Source organism: Sorex araneus, chromosome 5 (assembly GCF_027595985.1).
Source record: "Sorex araneus isolate mSorAra2 chromosome 5, mSorAra2.pri, whole genome shotgun sequence".
Classification (NCBI taxonomy): Eukaryota; Metazoa; Chordata; class Mammalia; order Eulipotyphla; family Soricidae; genus Sorex; species Sorex araneus.
In genome coordinates this window covers 43,514,911-43,528,424 of record NC_073306.1, presented here as the reverse complement: position 1 = coordinate 43,528,424, position 13,514 = coordinate 43,514,911, and the positions used below count along the sequence as shown (strand labels likewise).

General features: G+C 46.6%; 1 protein-coding gene across 2 annotated transcripts in view; it reads left to right on the top strand.

Moving 5' to 3' along the window:
* The window catches only part of ZBTB8A (zinc finger and BTB domain containing 8A), a 39,549-nt gene that overhangs the window by 7,666 nt on the left and 18,369 nt on the right, over nucleotides 1-13,514 (top strand). The window contains exons 2-3 of one of the 2 annotated variants that reach the window (XM_055139489.1): nucleotides 9,121-9,217; nucleotides 10,533-10,694. The gene's annotated coding sequence lies outside the window, so the exon portion shown is untranslated. The remainder of the gene's footprint in view (nucleotides 1-9,120; nucleotides 9,218-10,532; nucleotides 10,695-13,514) is intronic. The other variant, XM_055139490.1, reaches the window with a different exon arrangement.

The window sequence follows — 13,514 nt, the reverse complement described above, 5'->3', positions numbered from 1 at the left end:
AGGGAGTAACCCAACTTGTAAATACGTCTGCAAAACACAGTTTCCACATTTTATTTTATTTTCGTTTTGGGGCCACACATCATGCTCAGGGGTTACTCCTGGAGGTGCTCAGGGGACCGTATGTGGTGCTGGGGATTAAACCAGGGTCAACTGTGTGCAAGGCAGTGCCTTAACATGTTCTGTCTCCTCAGTCCCAAATATAATTTTTTAATTTTCCAGAGGGAAGCTACATGTTAATGTACAAATCTTCTCTAGCTAGTATAGTCTAGGGAGGAATATGGTGGTTATCTCTGAAAATGACATTGTCACTTAAATACAAAAACTGTTGCCCAAAAATAAAACAAAACACGGTTTAGAGGACCATAGAGCACAGCAGGTAGGGTGCTTGCCTTGCACATGGTTGACTTGGGTTTGTTCCCTGGCACTGCATATGGTTCCCTAAGCCTCACCAAGAGTTATTCTTGTTTTTGCTTTTTGGGTCACACCCGGCAATGCACAGGGGTTACTCCTGGCTTTGCACTCAGGAATCACTCCTGGCTATGCTCAGGGGACCATGCAGGGAATCAAGCCCGGATTGGTTGTGTGCAAGGCAAATGCTCTACCCGCTGTACTGTCGCTCCAGCCTCCCAAGAGTTATTCTTCTTTTTTTTTTTTTTGCTTTTTTTTTTTGGGTCACACCCAGCGATGCTCAGGGGTTACTCCTGGCTTTGCACTCAGGAATTGCTCCTGGCAGTGCTTGGGGGACCATATGGGATGCCGGGGATCGAACCCGGGTCAGCCGCGTGCAAGGCAAACGCCCTACCCGCTGTGCTATCGCTCCGGCCCCCAAGAGTTATTCTTGAATGCAGAACTAGGAGTAAACCCTGAGCACTGCTGGATGTGGCCCCCAAACAAATTTAAGAAAAAATACAAAACTGGGGCTGGAGAGATAGTAGTGGGGAGGGCATTTGCCTTGCACATGGCCAAACTGGGTTTAATTCCCAGCATACCTTATGGTCCCCTGAAGACCCTCAGGTGATTCCTGAGTGCAGAGCCCGGAGTTAACATCTGAGAACCACTGGGTGTGGCCACCCCTCGCCCCCCAAACAAATAAAGGAAGAAATTATGTAAAATATAATGAACATACAATATGGTGTGCTTTTACTTTCTTAGGGAAGTAATTAGAGGGACTGGAGAGATAGCTCTGGTCAGGGACACATGCCTTGGATGTACAAGAATCCGAGTTTGTTTTCAGGCCTTTTCCCATCTTCTGTTTTGTTTCCTGCATCTCATCTTGGAGCTTCTTGATTTTGCCTCAGCTGCTGATATTTTGCTGCTTCGACCTCCTGTTGAGTTTTTTATATCACCTACCGTGCTCTTCAACTCTATCATTTCTGAATGTAGTTTTCTCGTTGCTTTCTTGTGCTTTGCTGGTAATCTATGCCATTGTTTCTTTACGCTCATTAAGCCTGTCACTCTAGTGTCACTAAAGTCATTCTCTGAGGATTTACCGAGCTGGCGGGTGTGGGTTGAGCCTTCTGTCACCGTTTTCCCTCGCTGAGCATGGTGGGCTTCTAGGCGACTTCCCCGTAGTGTTTGCTGTGCTTGTGCTGTCCTGAAGGTGGATCTTTGTAGTCAGCCTCGCTGGGAGTCTCTGAGGCATTTGTCAGTTTGCTTCTTTCCTTCCTTGCAGGTCTGCTCCAGGGATAGGAAGTGTAACTGAGCAGTGTGAGATTTGCTGAGTGGAGCTGTGGGGAGAGGTGGCACTGTGCCTGTCGATAAGATGGAGGTCGGGCATGGAGGTTGCTGATACCTAGCTGGAAGAGAAAGGATGCCACCTTGGTTGCGAAAGGCCCCAGAGGTATCAGCCAGGGATTGCTCTCACCTGGAAGGATGAAGAGCAAGCAGAGGAGACTGTGTTCCCTTTAAAAGTCACAGAGGTGCAGGCCAGAGAGTTCAGGGGTTAAGGCACTTGCCTTGTATCCTGCTGACCCCAGTTCTAACACCTGGCGCCACATGTGGTTCCCCCAGGCTCCATCAGGGGTCCCTCCTAAGCACAGCCCTCCTGCATGTGCTTCCTCCCCTCCCCCCGCCCCTGCTAAAACAAAGTCACAAATTGTCCCGGAGGGCATAGTGCCAGAGGTGAGGTGCTTGCCTTGCATGCAGCTGACCTCAGTTTCATCCTCAGCAAGTTTTATGATCCCCCGTTGTTTGCAGTCCAAACAGCAGAAAGATGGTGCCCATCTCCTGTTCTCCCAAATCTCCCAGAGCATCAGATCACTGAAGCCAGTTCTACAGGGAGTAATCCAATTTGTAAATAAGTCTCGGAATTGGGCCCAGAAAACTAGTGTAGTGGGTCTGCTTAGAGTCTTCGCTTTGCAGACCCCACATGTGCGGAGTTGAAGGTCTCATTGCTCCCTAGCACCCACATGTGAGTTCCAAGAATCCAGAGTGGCTCTGGTAGCACCCAACATTGCTGGGCCTAAGAAGTCCCAAAGCCACCCCCACTAAAACAATGATTCCACAGAGCAGTGATCACTAAGTCAGTGACAGATGGAGGGATAGTTCGGGGTGGGAGATGTGTGCTGAAAGTAGATAAAGGACCAAATATAATAGCCTCTCAGTATCTGTATTACAAACATAATGCCCCAAAGTAGAGAGTATGGGGGAAATTGGGACTGGAGTGATATTGGGACTGGAGTGATAGCACAGCGGGTAGGGTGTTTGCCTTGCATGCAGATAACCTGGGTTTGATTCCTCTGCCCCTCTCAGAGAGCCTGTCAAGCTGCCCAGAATATCCCGCCTGCACGGCAGAGCCTGGCAAGCTACCTGCGGTGTATTCGATATGCCAAAAACAGTAACAACAAGTCTCCCAATGGAGACGTTACTGGTGCCTACTCAAGCAAATCGATGAACAACGGGATGACAGTGCGACAGTGCTACAGTGCTGTGGGGGAAATTGTCTGCCATAGAGGCGGGGCGAGGGGTGGGATAGGGTGGGGGAATACTGGGGACATTGGTGGTGGAAAATGTGCACTGTTCCATCATTGTATGATTGAAACTCAAACATGAAAGCTTTGTAGCTGTATCTCATGGTGATTCAATTAAAAAAAAAAAGACTCCATTTTGGTGAGATTCTTAGTGTATTACATTGTTGTTAAAAATTGTGGTTAATGGGGCTGGAGAGATAGCACAGCGGGTAGGGCGTTTGCCTTGCATGCGGCCGACCCGGGTTCAAATCCCAGCATCCCGTATGGTCCCCTGAGCACGGCCAGGGGTAATTCCTGAGTGCAGAGCCAGGAGTGACCCAAAAAGCAAAAAAAAAAAAAAATTGTGGTTAAGGGGCTGGAATGATAGCACAGTGGGTAGGACATTTGTCTTGCATGTGGCCGACTCGGGTTCTATTCCCAGCATCCCTTATGGTCCCCCGAGCACAGCCAGGAGTAATCCCTGAGTGCAGAGCCAAGAATAACCCCTGTGCATCACAAAAAACAAAAATTGTGGTTAAATTGGGGAGGGAGGATTGGTGGGAAACTGGGGACATTGATGCTGGGAAATTATACTGGTGGAGGCTTGAGTGTTGGAACATTGTATGACTGAAACCCAATCCTGAACAGCTTTGTGATGCTCTGTCTTATGGTGATTCAATAAAAGAAAGAAGGAAAGAAAGAAAGAGAGAGGGAGGAGGGAGGGAGGAAGGGAAATTGTGGTTAACTGGTGCAAATTGTGAAAGTTATATTTGAACCATATGTAGACTCACATATAGGGGCCAGAGAATACTGAGGTGTAGGGCCATACCGCAGAGGCTGGAGCTCGTGCCCTGCATGCAGACCTGGGTTTCAGTCTTTGCACTACATGCTTCCTCGAGCACTGCCAGAAGCCCCGAGGACCGCCAGGTGTGCACTGAACACCAAAAGTAAAAAAGCTTTATAAACCCTGTATAAAGCAACTTTATAACCCCCCCGCAAAACTTTCCTCTTAGCCTATTTCTCTCTCTCTCTCTCTCTCTCTCTCTGTCTCTCTCTCTCTCTCTCTCTCTCTCCCCCTCCCTCTCTCCCACCCTCTCTCCCTCTCCCCTCCTAACAATGCTCAGGGTGCTGCCTTGAGGGACTCCCCAGCAGTACTTGGCCCGCTGGGCTGATGGGACTCAGTGCTAGAGTCTGGCAATCAGATGTTGCTAGAAGTGCTTTGAGGACCATGAGGTGCTGGGAACCAAACTCAGGTCTAGTCTTGTGAGGTCTGGCTCTTTAAATATACAGTTTTAGGATATCTTAACTTTTTCAAGTTGAATCTTTTAAGGATTTAAAGTTAAATCTTTAGGGACTAGAGAGATAGTACAGGAGGTAAGACACTGACCTTGCATACCACTATGGTAACCCTGACCCTGGTTCAAATGTCCCACACCACAAATGCTCATCACTCCCAAACCAGAGCCTGCCGGGTAAAAAGTGAAAATACAGTTAAATCTCGAAGGCTGTTCTATTTGGTTTGCTTACAAATCATATTGATGCCACCTGCAGGAAAAGGGCATTTGGTATCTTAGGTATCTCACTTGCTTACCTCGCTTTTAATAACTATTCTCTTAAGAATCGTTTTTTTTCAATATGGACGATTCTCAAAAAACTAGAGGTTGAGCTCCCATTTGACCCAGCAATACCACTGCTGGGAATATATCCCAGAGGAGCAAAAAAGTATAGTCGAAATGGCATCTGCACTTATATGTTCATCGCAGCACTGTTTACAATAGCCAGAATCTGGAAAAAACCCGAGTGCCCAAAACAGATGACTGGTTGAAGAAACTTTGGTACATCTAGACAGTGGAATACTATGCAGCTGTTAGAAAAAATGAGGTCATGAAGTTTGCATATAAGTGGATCAGCATGGACAGTATCATGCTAAGTGAAATGAGTCAGAAAGACAGAGACAGACATAGAAAGATTGCACTCATCTGTGGAATATAGAATAATAGGCTAGGATTCTAACACCCAAGAATAGTAGAAATAAGTACCAGAAGATTGACTCCATAGCTTGGAGGCTGGTCTCTCATTCTGGGCAACTCAGAGAAGGGAACACCAAGTAAAGTGGTCGGAGGTCATGCGAGGGAAGGGTGATGCGTGCCAAATGTAACTGGAGACTGAACACAATGGCCACTCAGCACCTTTATTGCAAACCACAACACCTAATCAGAGAGAGAGAACAAAAGGGAATACCCTGCCATAGTGGCAGTGTGGGGTGGGGGGAGATGGGACTGGGGAGGGTGGGAGGGATGCTGGGTTTACTGGTGGTAGAGAATGGGCACTGGTGAAGGGATGGGTTCTCGAACATTGTATGGGGGGAAACATGAGCACAAAAATGTATAAATCTGTAACTGTACCCTCACGATGATTCACTAATTAAAAATTAAAAAAAAAAAGAAAAAATAAGAATCTTTTTCTTTTTTTTTTTTTGTATTTGGGTCACAACCAGCAGTACTCAGGGTTTACTCCTGCCTCTGTGCTCAGGGATCGTTTCTGGTGGGCTTGGGGGACCATATGTGGTTCTGGGAGTTGAACCCTAGTTGGCCGCATGCAAGGCAAGCACCCTGCCTGCTGCTCTATCACTCCAGGCTCACAAGAAATTAAATTTTGTTGTTGTTTGTGCTTGCGCCGGACCCAGCTGTGTTAAGGGGTCTCTCCTTGGTGCTTGGGAGACTGAGTGGGGTGCCAGGGCCTGACAGGGTCAGCCACATCCAAAGAAAGTACCTTAACCCCTCGACTATACTCCAGATGATTTGTTTTCATTTTTATTAAATGACACCGGTGGTGTCGGTGTCCTTGTCAACATGAACTTGGCCATGAGTATTGATTCATTCGAATGCCTAACAACTCGAATTGGACAATTACACTTGAATAGATGTGGCTCACTGCCTGCAGTTTCTATCTTGGTCGTCTGTGCACCAACATCCAACTACGATGAAGAAGAAATTGAGAGGTTCTACATGGAACTGGAGAAGTTCTATAAAGAATACCACACCTTCTACAAGATCATTGTTGGTGATTTTAATGCCAAGATAGGTCCAAGAAGGTTGTCTGAAGAACTCCACATTGGGAGTGGAACTCCACCCATGGCCTAGAATGGAACAATCAGGGTGAGAGACTGTCTGAGTTCATCATGTCGACCAAGACCATCCATGGTAACTCACAGTTCCACAAGGCCAAATCTAAACTTTGGACATGGGAGTCTCCTGGTGGACAGTTCCACAATGAAATTGACCACATCATATTCAATCAAAGGTTTTGCCTGGCCGATGTCGCTGTTGTCCCAAAATTCCAAACGGGATCGGACCACCGTCTCCTTTGTGCAAAATTCTACTTCACAGAGTGGGGAGAAAGGTCTGCAAAATTTAAGTCTAAGAAGGCAACTCCCAGAATGACCACCAACTGGTTGCTCTTTGGCACTATTGCAGCAATGTGGAAAGATGCCGTCGTTGACAACATCGACGAGGAATATGATCGACTGGTTCAGCACCTCCATGACTGTGCAAAGAATGCAGAGAGTGAGAAAGCCACAGACGCCTGTCTTCGGAAACTCTCGAGCTCATTTGTCAACGTGGTTTGGCTCGAGCCTCAGGCAACCACAAGCTAACGTCCGAACTCACAAAGCTGTGCAGAGATGCGATAAAGGAAGACCTCAAAGAGAGAAGAGCAGCAGTGTTGGCCGATGAGGCAGAAGCCAGGAAAAGTATTCGCAATGCTCGCCTATACTTCACCAACTACAAGACCAAGATGACTGCCTTCCGACATCCTGATGGATCTATCACATCTTCCAGAAAGGCAATGGAGAGGATTATTCACGACTTCTACTTGGATCTCTTTGACAACCATGTCCACCTGCCCATATACCAAATTCCGCAGGATGGATATATTGTTCCCAATGTCCTCCCTTCCAAAATCCAACATGCCATTTTGTTGGTAAAGACACGTACAGCACCTGGTCTGGACAAGGTCAGACCCAACATCTGAAGAATCTGCCGCCAGTACTCATCAATACACTGGCTCGGCTCTTTACACGCTACCTGTCTGAATGCAAAGTTCCATCTCAGTGGAAAATCAGTAGGACCATTCTGTTGTACAAGAAGGGAGACATCCACAACATTGGCAACTCGCTCAATCTGCCTGCTGTCTGTCATCTACAAGTTGTTCACTCATGTCATCCTGAATAGGATAGGCAGAACACTAGACGAAGGACAACCACGCGAGCAAGCCAGGTTCCGAAGGGGATTCAGCATGATAGACCATATCCACACAGTGACCAAACTCATTGAAGTTTCGTGAGAGTTCAAGATGCCGCTCTGTCTAACGTTCATCGACTTAAAGAAGGCCTTCGATTCTGTTGAGATTGAAGCAGTCATCGAAGCCCTGGCCAAACACGGCGTTCAAACTCAGTATATCAAAATTCTCCGCGAGCTGTATTGTGGATTCACCACCAGGATCTCACCATTCTACAAGGAAGTGATCATTGATGTAAAGAGAGGGGTGCGGCAGGGTGATACCATTTCACCAAAATTCTTCAGTGCCACCCTGGAGAACATCATACGACAACTGGAATGGGAAGGAATGGGAGTGAAGATAGATGGTTGGCAATTATTCCACCTCTGCTTCACTGATGACATTGTTCTCATAACACCAAACATTAGCCAAGCGGTACAAATGCTGGCCGACTTTGACCACGAGTGTGGAAAGGTCGGATTGCATCTGAACAAGACGATACTCATGAAAAACGAACTAGTACCCGAAGCTCCATTTGCTTTCAATGGAACGAATGCAGCAGCTCTGTGTACCTGGGTCGAGAAATTAACATGATGAACAACTTGGCGCCAGAACTGCGCAGGAGGAAGAGAGCAGCGTAGAATGCCTTCAAGAGCATCAAAGAAGTGGTTAAGAGGACAAAGAAACTCTGACTCTGGACGATTCCACCGTTCTTCCTGCACTAACATACGCCTCGGAGACCTGGGCCCTATGTAAACAGGATGAGAACGCTATTCGGGTATCCCAAGGAGTAATTGAAAGAGCTATGCTGGGAATATCACATTTCAAGTGAGAGAAGGAATCCGGAGTTCTTACCTCCGTCAACGGTCAAGAATCAGGACGCTGTCTTGTTTGCCAAGGCATCAAAAATCAGATGGGCTGGTCATGTAATGCGATTCAGAGCTGTTCCGGGCTGGATTTCACGGGACGTCAGAAGACCGAGTGGCTGCCTACCAACTAGATGGTCAGATTTCTTTGTCAAATCCCTGAATGAACAATTTGAGGCTCTTTCTGTTCCTTGAGCAAGCAGGTATCATTGGGCTGCTCTAGCACGTGACAGGGACAAATGGCAACGTTACTGGCACCTGCTTGAGCAAATCGAAGATCAACAGGACGACGAGTGATACGAGTGATTATTATTGTTTCCTCTCCTTCCATTCTTACTGCTGCCATTGCAGTTGCCTGCAGCCATGTGCTTGGGGTGCTCGCACACTGGGCTGACGTTTGCACTGGGGGTTACACACTTCAGCGTGATTCTCACACATGCTCGCCAGGAGAAGGTTTTTTTGGTTTGTTTTTGTTTTTGCTTCTGGGTCACATGCAGCAGTGCTCAGGGGACTGTACAGTGACAGGGATTGATCCAGCTGGGATCCCACATTCAAAGCATGTGCTCAGGGTCTGAGAGATCGCACAGAGGCAGGACACTTGCCTGGTACGTGGCTGACCCAGGTTCAGTCCGCAGCACCCTGGATGGACCCCTGAGCCTGCCAAGGAGTGATCCCTGAACGCAGAGCCAGGAGTAAGTCCTAAGCACAGCTGGGTGAGGCCAAAAACAAAAACCAAAACAATAGCGTGTTTTGAATCCCCTCAGCCATAGACTGTACTTGCTGTACCTGCCTGTGTCCAGGAGACCTAAACTCAGTTGTGGGTCAGGAGTCCTGGACAGCAGAGCTGTTGGGGACTGAGGTACAGTGGCCAGCAGGCACCAGTCAAACCCATGGCCTCAGGCCTGTGAGGCTGCTCTCTCCTCTGAGTTTCTTATTTATTTTTACATGCTAAAAAAATGGTGCCTGATAAATGCTTCCATATAATTTACTTAAAGTGCATTGTAAATGTCTATTTTCTCTCCCTATAGGACAATCCTTCACACAGAGATTTGTGTTTGAATTGAAATTGCCTCCTTTCTACTTCAATCAACTCAGGATTTCAAGAGCAGCTTCATACATTTCCAGGTATGAAAAATTTAAATTTTGATCTGATTACCATAAGTAAGTCTTTAAAAAGTAGAATTTTGCCACTTTAGTTATATATTGTATATCACAAATTCTTTTTTGTTACTTTGGATTTGTTATTTGAATATTATCTGCATAGAGGCTTGAGAGACAGTACAGCAGGTATGTGCATTTGCCTTGCATGTGGCCAACTTGAGTTCTATCCCTGGCATTGCATATGATCTCCTGAGAACTGCCAGGAGTGATCCCTGAGCACAGAGTGAGGAGTAAACTCTGATCATCACCAGGTGTGGCCCCAAAACAAAGAAACTTCTTTGCATAAAATTTGCATAAATATTCTTTCAGTCTTTTTTTCCAAGTTTCTCCGATTATCATTAAGTACTTACCTCATTGCCTTTCTGATATCTTTGTCTTCCATTCTTTGTTAATCAAAGGCTCTATTACATACAAGCTGGAAATGATCTAAAATTAAGACTTGAGGGCTGGAGAGATAGCACAGCGGGTAGGGCGTTTGCCTTGCACGCGGCCGACCCGGGTTCAAATCCCAGCATCCCATATGGTCCCCTGAGCACGGCCAGGGGTAATTCCTGAGTGCAGAGCCAGGAGTAACCCCTGTGCATCGCCAGGTGTGACCCAAAAAGCAAAAAAAATATAAATAAATAAATAAATAAATAAAATAAAATAAAATTAAGACTTGAGAGGAGGAAATTAAGCATAGGGAGGTAAAGTGACTTGTCCAGTGACATCTTGCTGGTTTGATGGTCAGACTGTCAGAACTCAGATCTCCCTGCGTGCCCCACAGCAGTGGTGAAGGCGTTTTCATAGCAGTTACATTCTGGCAACTGTAGCGACTATCTGGGTTCATACATTTCTGAAATGTAGGGAACAATGTTTCATTTGCTCATTGAATGAATACAGGAGTTAAGGCATTTGCTTTGTATTTGGCCCACCGTACTTTAAACCCTGGCATTGCATGTGGTCCGCTGAGCACTGCCGGGGGTGATGCCGGAGCACTGAGCCAGCAGCAAGCCCTGACCATAGCTAGGTATGGCCCCCAAACCCAAAGTCAAAATAATGATGATGGTGCTGATGATACCTCGTAGCTGGCAGCTTGTTGCATTTGAGGATGAATGAATTGCTTCACAGTGCTCTCCGATTCTCCTCGCCCCCGCCATATCTCCTGGTGCTCTCCTGATGCTCCCAGTATGCCCGTGTGGAACTGACTTCTCTGCATCCTGCTCCACGGTCTCAGGCAGTCCTGCAGGTGTTAAGCTCAGCCTGTGTATTCTCTGCGCCCCCTCCTTTGCTTTTGCAGATATCTCCACACCTTTCTCTGCGAGTTTGACTTCCCATCTAAGCTTCAGGTCAGCATTCCTGTGCCCACGTGGGCGTTTCTACTTGTTCTCACACAGACTTCAGTATACTGAAAACCAGTCATTGTGGTGTGGTGGAGCATCAGTTAGAGATCCCAACTCAGGTATGTACAGTTTCCCTGACCCCAGCAAACTTGAGCATCAACTTGTGTTGGTCATGGGGCCGGAGGGATAGTACAGTGGGCAGGGGCCTTGCCTTGCACATGACCAGCCTGGATTCAATCTCCAACACACCAGATGGTTCCCGTTGAACTCAGGAGTGATCCCTGAGCCCAGAGCCAGGAGTGTGCGGCATCTGGGGTCCCCAGAAGGGAGGTTACCCTGTGGTGCACATTTTGGCATACTATTTATCTCCTGGACCTGATTTCTAGTCTATTAATCTAATGTAAACTCCTTCTCCCTTGTTAACATTCTTCTCTGTGGTATTTTTTTTTTTCCTTTTTGGGTCACATGCTTTGATGCTCAGGGGTTACTCCTGGCTCTGCACTCAGGAATTACTCCTGGTGGCACTTGGGGGACTGTATGGGATGCTGGGAATCGAACTCGGCCGCATGCAAGGCAAACGCCCTACCCGCTGTACTATCACTCTGGCCCCTCTTTGTGGTAATTTTGCAGTTGATTCTCTGCATATTCAAGGTATGTTATCCTGCAAGTGATGATAATTTGGCTTTCTACCTTCCAGCATCCTGTCTCACATTTCCTTCTTAGTCTTCCTTTTCTTTTTTTTTTTTTTGTACCACATCCAGTGATACTTAGAGCTTCTGGCTCTGTATTCAGTGATCACTGCTGCCTATGCTTGGAGGTGCCATATGTGATGCTGAGGATTGAACGCTGTGTGCAAGGCAAGCACCTTGCCCACTTTACTATCTCTCCAGCCCCTCTTAAGTTTTATTACATTGGCTAATGCCTCCAGAAAAGTTAAATTATAACGATAATAGTAATTATCTGACCATTCAGATAGTAATTATTCAGACCTGAATGTTCTGTGGGTGACTTTATTGAATTACTACCTCTATTCAGACGCTAGATTTTGGGCTAAAATAGATCTATTTTATCCAGTGAGTTTTGCTGAGCACAGGTAATAGATCAGACTCTGTCATAAAATGTGATTAAGCACTGACTAGTTTTTCTTTCTGTCTTTCTTTTTTTTTTTTTTTTTGCCTTTTGGGTCATACCCAGCAGTGCTCAGGGGTTACTCTTGGCTCTGCACTCAGGAATTACTCCTGGCTGAGCTTGGAGAACATATGAGATGCCAGGTCGGCCATGTGCAAGGCAAACACCTTACCCACTGTACTATCACTCCAGCCCCTGACTAGATTTTCAAACCCATGTCTTACCTTGAACACATATTTTTGCTTCTTTTTCCACTGTAGAGAAACCCATGTTCTTTCTTGAATACATACTTCCTCCTTTTCTTTCCCCTGACATCTTTCTTTTTTCCTTTTTCTTAGGGGTGGGCTTGGGCCGTACGCAGTGGTGCTCAGGGCTTACTCCCGGCTTTGTGCTCAGGGATCACTCCTGGCAGGCTCAGGAAATCACATGGAGGGTCAGGGATCAAACCAAGGTAGGCTGCGTGCAAGGCAAGCTCTCTACTCGCTGTATTATTGCTCTGGCTTTTCCCCTGACATATTTCTAATTAAGTTTAGTTCAACTAAAACTATGTTTTTGGGTTTTTTTGGGGCGGGGAAAGGATGTTCACACCTGGTGGTATTCAGGAGTTTCTCCTGTCTCTGCTCAGGGATCACTCCTAGCAGTCTCAGGAGGCCATGTGTGGCGCAGGGGATGTGACCTGGGTTAGCCGTGTGCAAGCACCCCTTCCAGGCCCTGCCAATAAAAAGTTTCTTGCTTCACTGGGAAAAAAAAAGTAACTAAATAAAGATGAGTATGATTGTCTTCAAAGAGATGTGGAAAAGCCAACACAAAAATTAGTATTGTAGCTTTCACAATAGTAAACAATGGAATCACAAAGAAGGGTGATAGCTAATCAGCTAGAGCCCTGGGTCAAGATAAAATTCCAGAGGACAACATACTCAAACCTTAGTTTGCCGTTGAAATGTTTTCATTTAATTAATTATAGGACAAGGACATCCTGGGCATGAGAGGCAAGATAGAAAAAGCCATATGAAGACCCTGTGTTCAGTAAGGACAGGTCAAGTTTCTGTGGATTAGATGTTTTATTTATTTATTTATTTATTTATTTATTTATTTGCGTCACACCTGGCGATGCTCAGGGGTTCCTCCTGGCTCTGTACTCAGGAATCACTCCTGGCGGTGCTTGGGGGACCATTCGGGATCCTGGGAATCGAACCTGGGTCGGCCGCGTGCAAGGCAAACACTCTACCCGCTGTGCTATCACTCCAGCCCCTGTTTTGTTTTATTTTTGAAAAATTATTTATGATTACTTTATTGGGGCTGGAGCGATAGCACTGCAGTTGGGCTTTCGCCTTTTACGCGGCCAACCCGTGTTCGATTCCTTTGCCCCTCTCGGAGAGCCCAGCAAGCTACTGAGAGTATGGAGCCCGCACGGCAGAGCCTGGCAAGCTACCCGTGCCTATTGCATATGCCAAAAACAGTAACAATAAGTCTCTCAATGAGAGACGTTACTGGTGCCTGCTCGAACAAATCAATGAGCAGCGGTGCTTTAGGAGTGAGCCCTAGCAGTGCTGGGTGACTGTATGTGATGCTGAGTACTTGAACCAGGATTGGTGGCATAGGGCCATGCATCTTACCTCTGTATTTTCTCTCCTGCCCTGGCAGGTGTTCTACTGAGCCACATCCCCTATCCTGAAGATTTTTGTTTTTTTTAAAGTAATTTTTTTTTTTTTTGTATTTTGGGTAACACCCAGTATTGCTCAGGACTTACTCTTTGCTCAGGGATCAGTCCTGGCGGGGGACCGTACGGGATACTGGGGATCGAACATGGA